At 43.3% G+C, this 19,015-nt stretch overlaps 1 pseudogene; it reads left to right on the top strand.

Moving 5' to 3' along the window:
• The window catches only part of LOC146829539 (uncharacterized), a 29,543-nt pseudogene extending 12,216 nt beyond the window's left edge, over positions 1-17,327 (top strand).
• The last annotated feature ends 1,688 nt before the right edge of the window (positions 17,328-19,015 follow it).

Raw genomic sequence — 19,015 nt, 5'->3', positions numbered from 1 at the left:
GTACATCCCAATCAACCTTCTTATTTTCAAGAAAACCTCCACATAGCTGGATGAGTTTGTTGATGAAGAATATAGTTCATAATATTGGAGATTTTTAAAACCTCCAAACCTAACATTTTCTCTCATTGTGCAATGTGGAAATTAACACCCAAGGTCACTGCTCACCTAAAACTTACTTATCCAAGTCTATCGATGTTGAAATAACAGGCATAAGTGTGTTATACTTCAGTGGTAAAGTTACCAGATGACTCACTTGAATCAGGGGCATCATGGTCCAGATCTAAGCATCTTTGTTCACAAGCCACACATTATTTTAGCAATAATCATGTGTTTGCCCAATCCCATGAAATCAACTTTAGTTCTAGTTTACAATGGGTGGCAGAAGAAAGACCAGAAAAGCAATATGCTTTCCCTAATGTCATTGGGTCTTTTAGTTTCTATTCTCTAATCTCCATGGCCGTAATTCACACAGGCTCAGTGTGAGAGGCTGGGTTAGAATATGGTGCTCACTTATATAAGTGTAGCACCCTGCACTAATCCAGACAACCCTTATGGTGCTTTTAGTGGTCTTAGACAAACTTAGAAAGCTCTCTAAGTGGTAACTGTGGAGAGTAGCCTTAAGGCTTAGTCCAGAAGGAGTGTGAAGCAGCTTGTTTCACCAGTAATTAATCTTATGGTATAGGTTAAGTGAAAAAGATAACACAGTGTAATTATGAAAATATGTATTTCATTACAAACACTCACTAACACATTGCATTAACTCCTACCCGGAGATACAAATATAATACACACAATACTTACGAAATAGAGCACCTAATTAGCACAAATACACAATGGTCTCCAGTGGGAGACCAAACCATATACTAAAATAGTGGAATGCGAACCACGACTCAAGACAAGAGCGGACCCACAAGGTGTAGAAGAGCTGTGGACCCAAGGAACCACCCAAGGTGAGTATCTAGGAACCCCACGGAGGTCGTGTGAAGAGTGGGAACACAACTGCATGCTCAATGTTAGTCAATAGGTAAGTCGCAGTTTTAGTTTTAAAGAAAAAAAGACCCTTCCCAGCGGACCCCCACCCGTCACCCCACCCGTGGATACCCCAGGAACCAGGATACCTACACCAGGGAAGGCGGGTGCATAGGTGTCAAGTGACATCAGAAACCGCCGCTGACCACAATGGAGGACTTCAGGAAAGATGCTGCTGGAGAAGAAGATGAAGGAGTCCGGTGGAACCCAAAGGTGGAATCAAGGTGAGAAGAACCTGCAAACAGAGGGGACAGAGTCTATGCCACTCATGAGTGACCAGAAGGCACGTAAGACGAATGCTCACCCATGTCGGTGGATGCAGGAGAGTTGACAGTGCCCTTCAAGCAGTCTCAGTGGCGCTGACAGGCGCCCCCACACTGCCCCAATTCACTAAACCTTGTCTGGGAGGTGATCACACCTCCCTGTAACAGGATATCTATTGTTCTTGGCTCAGCAGCAGGAGGGCAGAAACATGTCTTAGCTTGCTGTCCAGTTCTGGAAGACAGGTACCGGGAGCACTGAGGACCTTTACAGTGCATGGAATCATACCTCCCACACCATTTACGGTGTGGGGTTATGATTCCAACTTACAACATGTTTGATACCAAACATGACAGGGTTCGTTACAGCCAGTTTAGAGATGGTCATCGTGTAATGACGCATGGCCACTCTATATGTCTTAATGAAGTAAATGAAATGAAATTTTGTACTTGTATTGCGCACTGCTGCCCCAGCGACAGGGCGTCCTGGCACTTGTACTCATACCGCTGTGGAACCCTTCCTGGCTTTCCCTGTGAAATGTCCACTCCTGGGCACCCCCAAGGTGAAGCAAGGCATCCCCAGCGCTGTTGGGGCCGTTGTGGAGATTAAGCAAGCTATTGCCCAGAGTTGCAGAGTGGGACCCATGATTAGAGTAGGCACCGAGGCGAGAATTATCAGGTCTGAGGAAATTGAGCCCAAGACCCGCCGAGGCGGGAATTGAACCCTGGTCCCGGGCCAGATCTCTGCATCAGGGTCTGCCGCTCTAACCAATGAGCCACACTTCTCCTCCTGATGGACTGATGCACTTACAACCTGGAAGAATGGACTTGAAAGTTGTAGGGATGCCCCGCTCATGCAGGGGCACCCTCACACTTAGGACCCAGCACTCTGCCTTCAGGATTGAAAGGTCTGCCCTAGGAGTAACTTATAGGTTTTAAGTGTAGTGACCTCATCTATAGGGAAGCCTACATCTGTTGTAAGTGGTGCTAGCACCAGCTTACACAGGCTGCAATTGCAGGCCTGTATTCACAATTTGTGTGGTCTCTCATGGGTGGCATAATACATGCTGCAGCCCATGGGAGACCCCTGGTGTACCTATGCCCTGGGTATCTTAGTACCATATACTAGGGCCTTGCAAGGGTACTCCACTAGCTAATCTGGAGTGTACCTAAGTACTCACCATGTCCAATTTAGGAAGAAGCACAGAGACTGGAGTCCTGATTAGCAGGATCCCAGTCTGAACAGTCAGAAAAACATAATGACACCAGCATAAAGTGGGAGTGACCATGAAAGCAGATCCTACTTTCCTACACTGAGGCTGAAATGAACATTATAGAATCATAGACTCTCCTATGATTTCCACATTTCAAGGGCTTCACATGAATCAACGGTACAATGAATAGAAATTTAGAAAAATTGTTGATTTTCATCTGTACGCTTATCTTTAAACCCAGGGACTTTTCAGCAGTGGAAATTCCATCAGTTTGATGGGGCTTTTTCGGGAAAAGTGCTTTAACTTTTCTATTCTTCTTTGTCTTGTGGCCACTGTCTTCCACCCCTGTAACTCTCCCCTAGATACAGCTAATTTCGTGCCTTACCCACACATTTAGGAAGATAGTTAATCGGCCATTCTGGCAGATTTTGCACGATACATAATTCTACCTGCAGGACTAGATGTCCGAGACCATGATTCTGCAATTAAGGATCTCAGAAATTGCATTGCCATATGACTTTTTATCCACCAAAATTAAACTTACCCGAACAAAAAACCTTTAAAAAATTAAATACATGACTTGCAGCACTAAAGTGAGTGTCCCAGATCCCACCTCATCAGATTGACACCGTAGTCCTGATTCACAAAAAAACTTGGAAATTTACTCCAGCAGTTTGATATCTGTTTTTAGAATATATTATCGATTTTAATGCCTAAAAGGAAAAACTCCAATTATGACAATTCCAAAACATTTTCGAATGCATAAATGGGAACGTATATGTTTACACATGGGAAAGTGTCTTGCATGAGTGCAATTGCACCATACAATTTGCTTTTCTCCAAGATAAAACATGTTTGTCTAGGGAGAAACCCTTCCCTTACCAGGGACGGCTGGTGACATTTGCGAGGGGTGGGGCGTAAAATTTTAGTCATACTGCACCGTAGCAAGTGAGCGTAGCGAGCGAGCCCGAACAACCTAAGGGGGCTACCTTACAGGACTTCTCTGAGCCGACTGCTCTCAGTCACAGAGCCAGTGCGATGCTCATAGTCAACTGTTAGAGGGTGCGGTTCTTTTTCTGCATGACAATGCAAGTGACAATGGGTTAGCAGCCCCACCTCAAAACGTGAGGCACAGAAAAAAATCAATTAAAGACTCTAGTGCACATGTACCACATGTACCACACTGGCAAAGGAAACGCAAGGGGAGAACATTTGTAGCCTCTACCCAGCAGCCCCAGAATTGACCTGCTCGCAGCACTCACTAGGGGTCCCACTCAGGCAAGGGACAACCTGAATGGAATGAAGCACACAGAAGTCATTGCTGGTCGTTTTCCTGACCTCAATTGTGAGCAGCAGCACTGAACCAGTGTATTCATTGGTTTGAGAGGGAAGGAGAGGCAGCTACTGCATTGTGGTGCAGCCTTAGCACCGCCAGAGGCCTGTATGCATTGATGTGCAAATTATAACCAATACATATAAAAACACCGCACCTTGACTCCGGTATTTGTTCTTAAACTGCACACCTTTGTAAACACTTTCCATTTCGGTGTCATGACTCACAGTGCTTGCATTACAGCGCTGCCGAGATGTGACAACGCAGGGGGGGGAAGAGTCAGAGGGAAGGGTATTGCATGTTATCTAATCATCCACACCCTTTCCTTCTTCAGCATACTGAATAGTACATTTGCCTTTGCTACTTGACCCTTACTCCCTCATCGATTTTGATGTTTGTCCCTTGTCATTTCCGTTCCCAAAGCCTATTATTTCTGGTAGGCGTGCCTTTCTAACTTTTCCAGGGTGGGAATAGTTTGGAAATGCCCACAAAAAAAGCATGTTACCCAATGTTTCAGAGCATTCTTGCCCTGGAACATCTCAGGGCTGGATACATGGCATCCTCCTGACGCGGAGCAATCGGGGAGCCTCACACACCCCATCCATGCATTAGTGATTGATGAACTCATCATCATAGCTGCCAAGTGGCAACAAGTCAAGGGTGCTGCTGTTGGCAATTCTCGCCTGTTTAGCCAATGGTACTTCGCATGCTGGGATGTTTGAGCCAGTATTTCAAATGTTGCTGATGTGGGTATCTGTCAACCCATGCACCGCGGCTGTGCGCCTCTCCAGCAATACACATCAGTTACCTGGATGGCGGTGCTGTGCCGTTATAATCACTCTCGTAAGATCATCCACCCGGACTCATAAATAATATTGGAACTTGGCCCATGCAGATTGAAAAAGTTGCATCAGTGCAAAATTGCCAATTCGTGAAATTCACACAGGCTTCTCAGGTTATACATGACAACCGGTCAAAGTTGCTGTTTTCCTGGGGCTGTATTTCAAACAAAGCGCACTTTCTCTGTTTGTGCCATAGCGCACCTTTAAACAGCTTGTGTCTGTCCTAGGGCAGTGCTTTCAGTGAAGTATGGAGTGGATGCTTCAAAGCTGCTCCAGGTTTGTGTACAGGAGGCATGCACCTTAAAGAGGGGCGGGAGACCCCCCTAAAGTGTGTGCACCATTCTTCAGGGAGATGCCTGGGGGGTCCATGAGACTCCCTTTTGCCCCTCGAGAGAACTGTCCTCATGGGGTGCACTGACACTGTGCTACCTTTTGTGGCACACTGCTAGTGCATCTCCTAAGGGCTTGTTTGCCTCTGCGCCGGCGTCAGTAATACGGCGCAGGTGCAGAGACAGAGTCCTTCCATCATTTGCATGGGCCCACCACGTCCCCATGCAATGAGGGACCACGCACGTGTGCATCAGCACCATCGGTTTTACACAAGGGGGCCAGACAAGTGTCTGCTTCTCCTTCTGTAGTACCAATTCTCCTTACCTTCTCAGGTCACTCCAAAGTCCACTGGAGAGGGATTTATTCATAAACCACATGACACCAAAGCGTGGTAACATTGTGTAAAAGTAAATGGATCATTATGTGCAAGGTTAGCTTTTGGGCATAACTTGCACTAGTAAATCACCCTTTATGCATCTCTAAATTGAATTTACAAGCCTAAAATGTGTTTGTGTATCAGGACCACATTCTTTTCTCCCAAGTGCTCTAATGATAGGGAACAGGATGTGGCCAAATGGCTAGAGCGGTGGATCTTGAAGTGGGGAATCGGGTTTAAGTCTCGGTAGGGACGCTTAACATCCTGTGATTCTGGGCAAATCACCTAATCTCCCCGTGCCTAACAAAAAAATGAATGTGTCCCTCTGTAACGTAATTGGTGCTCATGTAAAGCGCTCTAATACCTTCGGGTCCAGTACGCTCTTTATTAAACTGTAGAAAAAAAAGAGTTATGAAACACATTATTATTGCAGAAGTCTTATCTAAGCCATCATTGAAATGTAGCTTTGCAGAGATAACAAACAAAAGTGCTCATCTGAACAGATTAAGCTTACAAACAAAAAGTAAGAAAAAGGTTTAAATGTTAAAGATTGCAATTCACACCTTTAAGGCAGCTCACACGTGTGAATACCACAGCCCGTTGCACCTGTGTGGCGTGTGCATCGAACCTGCTATTGTCTCTGCTGTAAACAAGACTTCGAGACGTTTTTAGGATTCACACAGTAGTTTCACAAACACTGAAATGGGCCTGGACCCAGCTCCCTCGGGGTGTAGTAAAGACCCTGCTGGAGCAGAACCTCAAGCTGCCATTGTCAGAAACCACTCTCGACTTTTTAGAGTGAGCATCAGCCCTAAGCTGGGTAAAGCCCAGGTTTTTTACTCTTGGCAGAGATCTCTTAGTCTTTTGCTGATTTCTGGGCATGAGAAAGGGTAGACACTCTTTGGCAGTATCCAATGACATTTACTGGATCAACATAAGACAGGCGTATATACTTTACAAACTAGCCTGGGTTATAACTTGTTCAGTACACGCCTACCATTTGTTAATTCCTCTGATTTCATAATGAAGCTTTATGCATGATAGGACTTTCTTAATCTGTATTTACAATGTTAAACTCAAGCTACAAGTCAAATAAAGCAACATGATGTTGGTTTACTTGTTGCGACTGGCAAAAGGTGTCACCCATGACATTGGGCACTTGTAACAAGAAAGCCATACAGAATTCAATCTGGAAAGGGCAGGTTAAGGGTGTTTCTTCCAAACTGGGAGCCAGTGAGGTATGTATTAATGATTTGCAACCGTAATTCCTGCCACAAACTATTGATCTGCCACCAACTCCCATGTTGGGATGGTAACTGATTCGGAAAGGGTAAGCGGTCGCCTTTGAACCTCATTCCCTTTGGGCATTGTGGCAGCTTCAGTGGAGGTATGCAGTGTTCCATCCAAACACTACCTGCTGCCACTGAAGCTTTCCAAAATGGAAACCTTTTTTCTTTTTAAAGTAGCCCAGGTTCCTTTAAGTAACTCAGGCTGCTTAACGATATATATATAATCCTATATTCAAAACAATAGATATTAACCCTTTGGGGTATTATTTAATTACCAGTCACTTCTCATCCACTCGAATCTTTCTGTTTTTCTCTCTCATCTGCCATTTTTCCAAAGTCTCTCATTTATTTCTCTTTTAGGCCTACATGCCAATTAGCTTGAAGCTAAACCATACAACAAACCGCAAGACATTACCCCAAACGGTAACTCCCTCTGGACATCTTTACTTTAACTCCATGATTATGAAAGGTATGATTCAGATTGGACTATTGTAATGCTATGTTCCTGGGCATTGATAAGCACCAGGTCAGCAAGATCCAGTCACTGCAAAATGCTGCTGTCCGTGTTATTTTAAATCTACCTAGGGGTCACCCTACCTCCAATGGAAGAAGGTTATTACACTGGCTTCCGGTTCAGCAGAGAATTGAGTTTAAAGCGCTCTGTTTGGTGCACAAGGCACGGTTTGGAGGGGGCGCAATGGACTGTAAGGATAGGTTTAGGCCCTACACCCCTTTTCGGGACCTAACTCGGCCAACCTTGGCCTTATATGCACCCCGAGATATAGACTGGCAAGATGGAGCGGCCGCTCATTTGCCAGCTGTGCAATCCAATTATGGAACAAGTTACCAGTGGCCATGCGACTTCAACAGAATCTTTCCTCTTTCAGGAAGGCCCTGAAGTTCCAGTTGTTCAACATTCATTAGCTACTAGCTCCCCCTTCCACCGACTTCACACACCCCAGCGCCAAGATGCCTTATGGCATTCGAGCGCTTAATAAGCTTCTTTATACTTATACTTATACTTATTATTACTATCAAAAGAACTAAAGTTAGGAAGTTAACCCCTTCAGTGCCCATGACGAGCTGGACTCGTCATGGGCCGCGGTGGCGCTGTGCCCATGACGAGTCCAGCTCGTCATAGACCCCGCCCGCTAATTCAACGGCCGGCACAGGGCGGGGAAAGGGGCGGGCACAGAAGGGGTTAAAGCGCGTGCATCATAAACCTAAGTCACCTTCACATTGCTTGTTCTTCCCACCTGTCTTCTGAGCATTTTACAATGGTTGTACCTCTCTGAATGCTCTTCCCAGTGTGTATTCAAAGACCAGCGAGTAAGATATATAACTACAAAAAGAGCTCACTGTATGTTACTCTGTACATATCTCTAACATATGTATTAATGTGTGTTAATTGCATCCTTGGCAACGACCCAGGCCTGTATGGCACTAAAGGGGCGAACAAGTGTTGGCTAAAGACTCTGGAAACAATGGGCAGAAAAAAACAGGGCGAATAAAAGAAATGCAAGTACCTTCGACATCGTACCTTCTGATTTCTAATTTATCATATGTTTTGTCATCTTTAGTATACAAATTTGCCTGTGCTAGTATTTCGGATTTCTCTGGAATTATACACACTACATGGCAAAGAGGGTTTTACCCACAGCAGAGAAATTCACAAGCATTCTCAATAATCAATATCAATGCTTGCGCTAGGCACTATAGCAGAATCCCTGAGTCTAGGGGGCCTTCTCTTGCCTTAAAACAAAGACTCTCATTTATAGAGTTTGCCAGGCTGTGTAAGAATGCTGTACACCTTCTGACAGCCTTATTTTGTTTCACATAAGCAAGTGCAGCTCATTCTAAGCCTTTAATAATAATATTTAGCAAAAAACAGGAAGGACTACAATACGCCTTCTAACTAACTGAACATTTAAAAAATAAAAGTTTAAAAAAGTGAAAAAAGCTTACGTTTTGTTAAAATTCTGCTGCTTTCCTCTCTTACCTCTTAGGTATAGTTCTAATGGAAATAGATGCAATCCCATTGCACAATGGAAAAGTACAATACAGCATTAGTTTCCCAGGGCCAGTTGTTAATGCATTAATGGAATTTAAAATAGAACAGATATAGCATAAATATGGCATTATTAAAAGAAAAACAATTCTTCAGTATAGAAGAAGAAATATGATACATTTGCTGATTTTACAAGTACACATTTAGGCCCCGAGTCCGACGTCTGACATCGGTTTGGAACTGGAACCGAACAAACTCCTGTCGTCGGTTCCAGTCCAGGAAGTAGGATGCGACCGAACAGTGTTCGGTCGCAATCCTATTCTTTCCAATGGGGGCATGCATTCCAAAGGGAATGCATGCTTTCATTGCAAAGAGCAGAGGTGCAGTTCATACCTGCACCCCGTGGCAGGCACTTCAAGGTACCGGTCACCGGGTGCAGGGATTAACAGGGGGACACCACCGGTGTCCCCTAGGCCACCATTCAGCGGCCTTGCACCCGTTGGGGCCCTGCTGGGGGCCCCCAAAGCCAGATTTCCAATTATTTTCTGTGTTGGAAAGGCCGGCACAGAAAGGCAGTGGGAAGCTGCCATCTTAATCCCTCGGCTGGAAAGAGGCGGACGAGGGATTACTGCAGACTTTCCGAATTGTGGACGGGTTCCAAGAGCCCTTCAGAGGCCATTCGGAAAACCGATACAGATTCCCTTTGGACTGGCCCCATCAAAATGGGTTAGTCAGAACGGCTCCGACCGACCGATGGAGCCGTTTCCAACCGTGTCGGAATTGGGCCCTAAATCTTCACACTATTTGCAATTCATATATTAGAGAATGCTACCGGTGCCCTTGAACAGCAGCCTCTCTGGTCTCTTCTATGTTCCGTATATAGAGAAAGGGAGCGACCCCACTGACCAGGAGACAGGGTACCACAACAAAGTGTAGAAAGAATTTCTTTTGGACAAGCACTGATCTTCAATCAAGCATCCAACCAACCATATAGTTCAGATACACTTATACATACATCTCCAGAATTGAGGGGAAAAGTTTTTTTTAAAAGCACGTAAGGGCGAAACCCCAAGGAAACAGCTGTACATAACAGAGAGATAAGTAACCAGGATCTATATATTAAAAACACAGATACAATTTATTACATAATGTACCCAAAAACATACAGGTAATAAAAACAATCCAGTACATATATTGCAAATAAAAACTACCCAGAGAGACAAGACAGATGTGACAAAATAAAACATCAAACTTGGTTCTTTCACACAGGAATCAAATTATAGACACCATCAGTCTTATGAAACATAATCTTTGATAGACATGAGGTAGTTCCTGGAAGTAACCACAAAAATAATTGGCGTTGACGCGTTTCGGTGGTGCCAAATGATTAAAGTGCCACCTTCTTCAGGACAGATAAGCTTGTAAAAATGGGAGGACGGGCCTTTTCCCATCTAGCTCCCAAATATTGGAATGCGTTACCCACCACCCTGAAAACGGAAACCAATTTTTTCACTTTTAGAAAAAAATTGAAAACTTTACTTTTCCAATGATCTGCATGCCGCCTTAGATGATTCACGGTGCTGTTTTGAGAGGTCTGTTTTCTTCTTGAGTCTATCCCTTGCGCCGGGAAACCCATTGCGGGTAGCTGTTGTGCATTATAAGTTTAAATAAATAAATAAATAAATAAATAAACTTCGGTAAAAAGATTAACTTCTTCAGGGCCAATTAAATTATTTTCCTCTTATCCTCAGGAGTTCATTAAAAAAAAAAATATGATAGAGCAAATAAATAAATAATATCTCATAGAAACATTAGCATGTAGCTGTTTAAAAAAAATATCATAACAATGTAATGGATGCCAGTTTTATTGAGCATATCTTGATGATTGTATATTACAAAACCAAGAATTCCTTCTTTTGCAGATTCCATTATGTCTCTACCGAGTTCATTGTAAATTTTCCAAGCGTCTTTTACTGTAAAAATGTTTTTATCAGCTACTATTGATACTTTTCAGTGAATCATCCATCTTCATTGCTGCTTGTGTCTAATACTGCACTCCACATTTGATTCTCAGCTGTATACAAGCTGCATTTTACATTAGCCAGGTATTGTTGTTCACCGTCTAGGTGCTGGTATTTGAAATATATTTTTTATCTAGTGTCTGGCCAAACGGATTACAGTTTCTAGTAGCAAATTTGTGTTCACTTGTCTGTGTTTTCAACTTTTTCGATGTCTGACCTACATAAACTAATGCACAAGGACATCTGATGAGGTGAGCAATCATCTCTGTATCACATGTTGCATATGTTGTTATGCTAATTTGTTTGCCAGTTGGAGGACCCTAAATATATATTCGTTCAATAATGCCACTCCAGTTGACACAAGTTAAGCAGGGGTAGGTTTCTATTCTGGTTGCGGATGGGTTGTCTTATATCTGCTCCTATGTACAAAATGTATACTTGATTTGTGGGTCTATGCAAATGGGGGTTTCTTCCATGCTTTTAAATTCAACTCTGAGTCATTTTCCAGCATTCTCAAATTCCTTTCCCGACATTTATTAATGTCCATTGTTTGCATTGTATGTGGGAGGATACATTTAATGTGTTCATTTTTGTCTAGGTTTTCAGACCTCATCATGTGTTACATTGATTAACTTATGGTTCAGATTTGGCACACGGGTATTCCGTCATACAGGATAACCTCGGTGTTTGAATCTGATTACCATTTTGTCTTTGCACAGTTTTTAAGTAGCTGAGCTGTCACATGCAGATAGTTGTGCTTTCAGTTTGTGTCCAGGCCTTTCTGCCTTTCCATCATGGTGTGACCCTCAACAATTCAATTAATTTCCCTATGCCTCAGTTTCCATACCAGCCAAAAATTGAGATGGCTTCAAAATGCTTTCCTTTAATTTACATTGGAGGAGAAGCCACTTCAAGAAAGCCCCAGCTAACATACGGATGTAAATCGATTTAATAGACACAAAGAATCACAGTGTCCAGTTTGCCAGTGGATTTTTGTGAAACATTGTGGGAAAAATCATCTACACACCCTATTCCATTGGTACCTACTAACTGTTCAGCAGCCTAGTTTGTCACTTTACAATATAGTGATTCCTGCTCCACGTCTACGTGCTGCAAATTATGTCAGAGTAATTTCAGTAATTCTGTTTTACTCGTGGACACGAAATTACGGATAATTACGAGATTACTCCTCCTTGCATAATTAAAAGTCATTTAGGGGAAAATATCCTAGCCCAAGGGCACATTAAGAGAGTGCTCGCTTGTGCTTGCTATCAGTGTTCTGCTGAATTTAGCGCTGTTTACCACTACAAAATGCATTATGTACTAAGAAAAATGCGCTAAGTGACGGTAGTATGTTGGGGAAAAATCCTATCCAAAGATCACATTTGGTGAGCATGAACAACTGCTTGCTATTCATGTTCTATTGCATTTAGCGCTATTTCTTAACACAAGATGCATCCTCGTGTCCAGTTTAGACACTAAGGGGTCAATTACGATGCAGTTTGGCAGGCCTCCTAACGGAATTTGCTCTGTTCGAATCGCATCGGGAATGTGTCTTTCCGACAGACCGATTAAGATGCCAGTTAGGCGTTAGGAATATCCTAATTGGAACCCAACGGCATTCGGAATGACCGAGCCGTACGGAGCAGACTCATACATCTCTATGGGCCACATTTCCGAGCGACCGTTTACGATGCTGGATTCGGACAGGCTTTCTGAATCATGTTGTCCAACTCGAATTGGCAGTCGGAATCAGACTTTAAGGGCCCGTAGCAGTCCCCCATGCACCTGGAGCATTCCTAATTAGGCCCTGGGGGTACCTATGGGTCCACCCTTACCAGCCATGCACAGTGTGCCGGGCACCCCTTTCTTTAATGGGAGATTATGCATTTGATCGGAACATAGGCTCCCATTGAAGTCAATGGGAGTCCGACCGAATCGTATCTGGAAGCATCTGGATGCATCGTAATCGGTCAGTCGGAGTCTCCAGATCCGAGTCAGTCGGAAACCATTCCCAAACCGATTTAGTCGGAATGATTTCTGAACCGCTTCGTAATTGGGCCCCTAGGGGTTTTGCACTACAAAAATAGTGCTAAATGACGGTAATAAATTGGGGGGAAATCTTACCCCAAGAGTATATTTAGCGAGCAGCTGCGGGTGCTTGCTATTTGTTTTCTGTTTCTTTTAGTGTGATTTTTTAGCACAAAATGCATCCTTGTGTTTATTTGGACACAAGGGGGCATGTATGTGCTAAGAAGCTAAATGCCGAATTACATTTCTCATGTAATGCAAGCATAATCTTGCAGAAATCTTAGGTAATTCCATGTGATTACGCTACATGGAATTACTCGAGTTATGCCCACCCCTAGTTTTAGTGCTACTCGGTGTGATAGTTTTCAGTTTCCGGCTTAACAGGACTCAAACACATGACCTGCAGACCATATGCTTTCAGAGCAGTTCTGTCACCGTGGGTCTAGTCACCTAACCAACATTGCATCTTTGCAGCTGCATCTGATCAATGAATAAAAACTAAAACCAAATATGATGCAAAACTCTTCAAACCTTCCATTTCCCATACCCAAGTAAGAACCAGGCTCTATATTCTGATTTGGCAATATGCACCTAGCAGTGATTCAGTAATATAAATCTAGACATAAATTGTCTTATCCACCACACCAACTTTTTAGTTATACATGACCTTTTCTTAATTGCCTTGCAGGCCTGCAAGAATGGGCATACATTTTTTCGGAGCATATTTTCATATAAAAATATTGGGCCTACTTTAGGCTTGCTTTAGTTGACGTGACTATGGGCCTTATTATGACTTTAGTGGTGTGGTAGCAGGTTGGCACACCAGAGCCCCACTCCCGCACTACCAAAGCCATATTTAGACTGCATGCTGGATTCCGACTAGAATTCAGATCAGGCCGTCCTGTGGCAGCTGAGCCACGGCAGTGCCTGTTTAAAGGCTTATAGGAGAGCCGTAACAGGCACCGCAATGGGAACACCATTGCAGGTTCCTGCAGAGCATGGACTGTTAAGTCCATGCTCGGCAGGAACTGGGGGTGCATACAGTTAGGGGGGCACAAGCATCCCCTGGCGCAGAGGCAACAGGGTGCCCTGTAGGGCCCCCTTTGTTTCCTCTCTGACACATTTTTCATGGCAGGCTCACCGCAGCAGAGAGGAAACTCATAATATGCTTTCATCAAGCATATTGTGGCCTCAAGACCGCTGCAAAACCACCAGTGATCATCATCCGGTGGTGCCAATGGAGTCCGACCACCAAAGTCGTAATGGCGCACCATACGGCCGTAGTCATAATAAGGCCCTAAGCCGAATCAGGCAACACATTCATGTTTCAATTCTGTTTCAAAAAATAATTTTAATTCAGCTGCAAACCATGGACTATACTTGCATTTAACAAAAGAATGTTTCACTAGTGTTCCCTGGAATAATGTTCTAATGTTGCAACATTGTAGGGCCACCGAGCTGCGCCTCCAGTGCTGAGCCTCCATTAACATGTTGATGTTATGTGCAAAAGCAGTTGGCTGCTTTCTCTGACATTTTGCATTAATAACAAGTTATGTGCACTATTAAGTACATGTTATTTTAAAATACTAATGGGAAGGGTGCCATGCAAGTAAAACTTGAGAACTGCTTATTTATGTAATGTCATTCTATGAAAATTGTTTGCTTTTTTATCTAAAACATTATAAAAGACACTCTTTTTTTGGGAACAGACAGATTCTTTTTTATTCCATTTCTTTCATGCATTATGTGCAGTCAGACATTCTGCTTGCTGCTTAGAGAGGGTTAAATGCTTGTGGTCCTTTCTGCATTTAGGCCTATTAAATATGTTCTGTTATAATTATGATTGCTTGCCAGAGCACATCCGTGTCAATGCTTGTTTGATTTCCTAAAGGCAAATGAAAATATGCATTTATTATGATTCTGGATTTATGCTATTCCCTTGATTGATTAACTTACCTTTTTGCCTTCTGTAATGATTATTTTGGTATTTGAATAAAAGATTAGTGGCTCAGGTATTTTCCTTAATGTAATTGGCTAAATATATGATACCAGGATTTCTCCCTTTCCTGAGACTTGACCCCAATAAAATTAGATATGTTTGGGCGTCAACATGTTCACATGTGGGCATATTCTATTTTGCAGAGCAGTGGTTCAAGATCAATTTGACTGGCAAAATATTTCAATACACAGTCCTTTCTGGTGAGCTTCTTACATTAGATTTCCAGCAAGTAGAGTTGTTTTCTCGTTCTGTGTATGAAGCGTCCCTACCAGCCACCTAACACCCTGTTCCAAGATTAATTGTACTCCACTTTCTCTCAGCTCCCTGTACTTTTATACCCTTGATGGGAAGGTCCTACTTAAACTCTTCTTTTCTACCTACTGTCTGTGCTCCTTTGCTTTTCAGTCTGCGGCACTGGGACTCAATGGAGAATAGACAGTAGGTAGAAAAGCCACTGTTACTGGCTACATGTGTGCTTTTTTTTATTACTCTCTTGTCTTCTGCCCATCTCAAACAGTCTTTCCAGCATTGTCTACCACTCAATCATATGGCTCCGGTCCTTCAATGCCTAAAATGTTAGGCCTACCACTTCTCAAGTCGGTCATCACAGCCGCCATTCTGTTATGGTTTTAATTGCAAGCAGGAGCTTTGCGTTACCCTGCTCTTTTTCACACATGGATGTCTCTGTGGTGTTCCTCTGGCCAACCATTCTCATATGCAACATCATTCTTTTCTGCCTCTCCTTTACTGGCACCTCTATGCAACCACTCTATGTCACCATGTCCACCCTTGCTTTGAAGGTGGCAACTCTGAAGACGAATGACACTTGCTACTCTGGGCGCACTGAATAGGCAAGAACAGAATATTCAGAGAATCCTTCAAGGGGGTGCACATATGCAGTGATGACCTACTTGTATAGGTATGGTTCCCATTACAGAACCATATAAGCCGCAAAAGAAACCTCTACGGAAAGTGCTGAATTTCTGACACCTATAACTGGTAGGATGCCTTTTGATAATTGGAATGAAAGATCCAAGGCACCTTCTGTTGGCCTTCGCCTTTGGGGTGAATCCCATGTAATGGGGCACTTGTCACTATTGAAGCCGATTGTACACTGAACCATGCCGGCAAAGGACCTTTGCAGTCCGTCCAGGTCTTCTGGCGAAAGAAAACTGCAACTGCTGTTGCTCACTGCAAAAGGTGAAATCGCTTGATAAAAGTTAACGGAAGGCCTCTGGAAATGATTGACCCTAGAACACTTCAGTAAAGACTTCTTGCGCTGGTTCTTCTCCTAGGCAAATAGAGATTTGCTGGTGTTGACATCAGAGTTCGTGTGAAGTGTGGCGGCCATGTTGCACAAGTGTACGCTATTCTCCAGTCTATTTTAAAGGCGCTAGGGGCTTACTACCAGAAATATGTTAATGAAGCTTCCAAGAAGTAAATCAAGGGTATATTGATCCAGTGTGGCAAGACCCTACTGGAAGCAGATCCTCGTTTTTTTTGTCAAACCATTTTTATTGCAGGACCAAGGATATTGTACAGCAACCAGAACGCATGTCAGTGATGCGGGTTTCCCGTCCCCCCCTTAACCATTTATCCGTGCAGCATACACAGCCGTACTGCCCACATCCCGGAGGCCGGGCGGCATCACTTATTCATGTGGCACATTGATATAGTACTGACAAGAACGAACTTCTGGTGGGGAGACCCGCTGCCCGCTTTTGAGCGTTGTCCCCTTGCTCCCCCAGGTACTCACATAACTTACATTCTACTTCCATGAAACCTTAAACTTGCAATCCCACCCTCAGCCCTCCCCTCCCTAGTGCCCCCCCCCATTGCGCCTAGTCAGGAATAATTAGCATGTGTGGTGGGTAGCAGGAAAGATCCAGTAATCCCTAAGCGTGTGTGATTGGCAGGGGAGCTGATGTCACGACTCCGTCTACTACGTCATCAGAGTTCTCATCTTCCTCCCCACTGGCTAGGCTATCTCGCAAGGCCTGTACCAACATTTCCCATTCCATTGCCGCCGCCTGAGCCCGGTCATCCGGTTTGCGGTGAGCTAGCTGGTATCTGAGTGTGCTCTCACTAGCCGCCCATTTTAGGAATTCGTTCAGCCATCTCCGGTGTGTAGGACCCACCTTCGACTTCCATCCCTTCGTCACCTCCCTCTTTGCCAGGATGAGGCCCATGTCTATAAACTTGCTGGATATTTTGTTCTTGGGCGTGTGCGGGAACCAGTGGAGTATACAAACGGCCGCGTCGTACTGTAAGTCTCTATTTGCTACTTCATTCAACGTGCCACCAACCTCCCCCCAGTACTCCTGCAGATTTGGGCAGGCCCTCAGCATGTGGATCAGGTCTGCTCCTACCCTGTTACATCTAGGGCACGCAGCTTCCGCAGCTCCAAAGTATTTCCTAATTTTGTCTGGGGTAAGGTATGCTCTGTGGAGCACAGAGAAATGAATCAATTGAAATCGCGCATTTCTCGTGCTTTTTCTGGCTCTACGCACTCAGTAAGCAGATCCTCGTTGTTGTGAGTCTAAGAAATTTGGTGGACCTGGGGCTCGTGCTGGCTACCAGAAGTCCTACCGATAAATGTGTTAATGTTTTCTTCAAATAAAACTGAAGTGGAAAATATATATATTTCTTTTTAAGTAACACTTTTAAAGAGCAGCACACATCCAATTGGCTGCTTGCCGCTGGAGAAGAACAGAAACTAGACAGAGACATGAAAGCATAAGTTGCCTGAAAAAAACAAATTTTCATGACTTCCTGAATCAATTTTTGATGACAGGGAGAATAGCCTATCACTAAGGCCCATGACTGACTGTGCTTGTTGACTATTCCTTTGACTCCAAAAGTATGGTTCTTGGAATAGGTGAGGTGTAAACTGTAATGACTTGAAAGGTCTATAGGATCTCAATTTGTCTTCACAGAACTTAGGAGGAGCAAAAAAAGGTGATTGTGTCTTTGACTCTCCGGGCTGCATAAAACAACCTTTCTGCTGAATTTTGGATGAAGAATAGTTGGCTCAATAGATTGGCAGCTATCTTAAGTTACAGTACATTTAATCATGAGCCAATGATTGTCATCACTGATACAGTTCAGCACATTTACACTCAGATGATATGTAAGTATATGCTGGTTAGATGATGAGTTACATTGTGATCACAGGTGAAAATGGTCTATTTCTGAAGTGTTTGATCCCTGATGGTTTCCCTTTTCATAATGTGTAGTGGGGACTGAAACTTTGACAGTTAGATAAAAAATGACTTTGATAATGATCATTTCATGTGACATATTTGTTGTCAACATTAATAATGTAGATGGTATCTGTTTATTTATTGTTTGTCATCCAATCTATATTACTGTGTAGATTACTCCTTGCTGGCAAGTAATGTGATTTGAGTGTATTGTCATTATTTCATGGTTTTGCATATTAAAATATATATGTAACAATATTACATGTCTATTGATTAACTAATAAACTGTTGTTCTATAGAAGGCTCATTTCTGAATATTGAGTTCTATTTAAGAAGCAACATTGAATATGTCTCATTACAACAAATGTGTTTTTCACGCATTCCATTACAACGCAGTTGTTGCAACGACCGCGTTGTTTCAAAGCGAACCATTACATCGCAAGTCGTTACAACGACTTGCTGCAGGGGGCGCTGGACTTAGGAATAGTATTATTTACTATTCCTACTCCAGTTTGTGCAACAGCAGGGAAGGTGTTGGATTGTAAATACAACACCAGTGCGCCCCTACAACAAGTCGTTGAAACGACTTACGATGTAATGGTTTGCGTTGTAATAACGTGGTCGGTGTAACGCCCGCGTTGTAATGGAATGCATTGTAGCACATTCGATGTAAAGGCTGTTTCCTGCAACATTATGCATGATATTGGTTCTGACACTGGTAGTCTGGGGATAAGTATATTTGAAAGGGTTGGTATCTGTTCTGGATTGTCAGAATCAAAAGGTAACAGATTGTCATTGAATGAATACTTATGGTGGCACTCTTTTTTATGAACTTGTGCACAAGTACCATAGTTTTTCAGAAGCACTGAGTTACCCATTTTTTATAAATACTGAATACATTGTACATCATTCATTTGAAAGCACAGATGTTAATTGCTTAATGTGGATGGGACAATGAAATATTTACTGAGGCCAGATGGCATCCTCAGAGGGCCAGGTATCATCATCACCTCAGTTTTATCTGTGCTTCATTTTAGCCAATTCCACTCAAATATTGACTTTGGTCTGTTAAAAGTGAGT

The sequence above is a fragment of the Triturus cristatus genome, chromosome 5_2, assembly GCF_964204655.1.
Source record: "Triturus cristatus chromosome 5_2, aTriCri1.1, whole genome shotgun sequence".
In the NCBI taxonomy this organism is placed as follows: Eukaryota; Metazoa; Chordata; class Amphibia; order Caudata; family Salamandridae; genus Triturus; species Triturus cristatus.
Note: the sequence above shows the minus strand (reverse complement) of the source record. Positions and strands in the feature narration are given on the sequence as shown.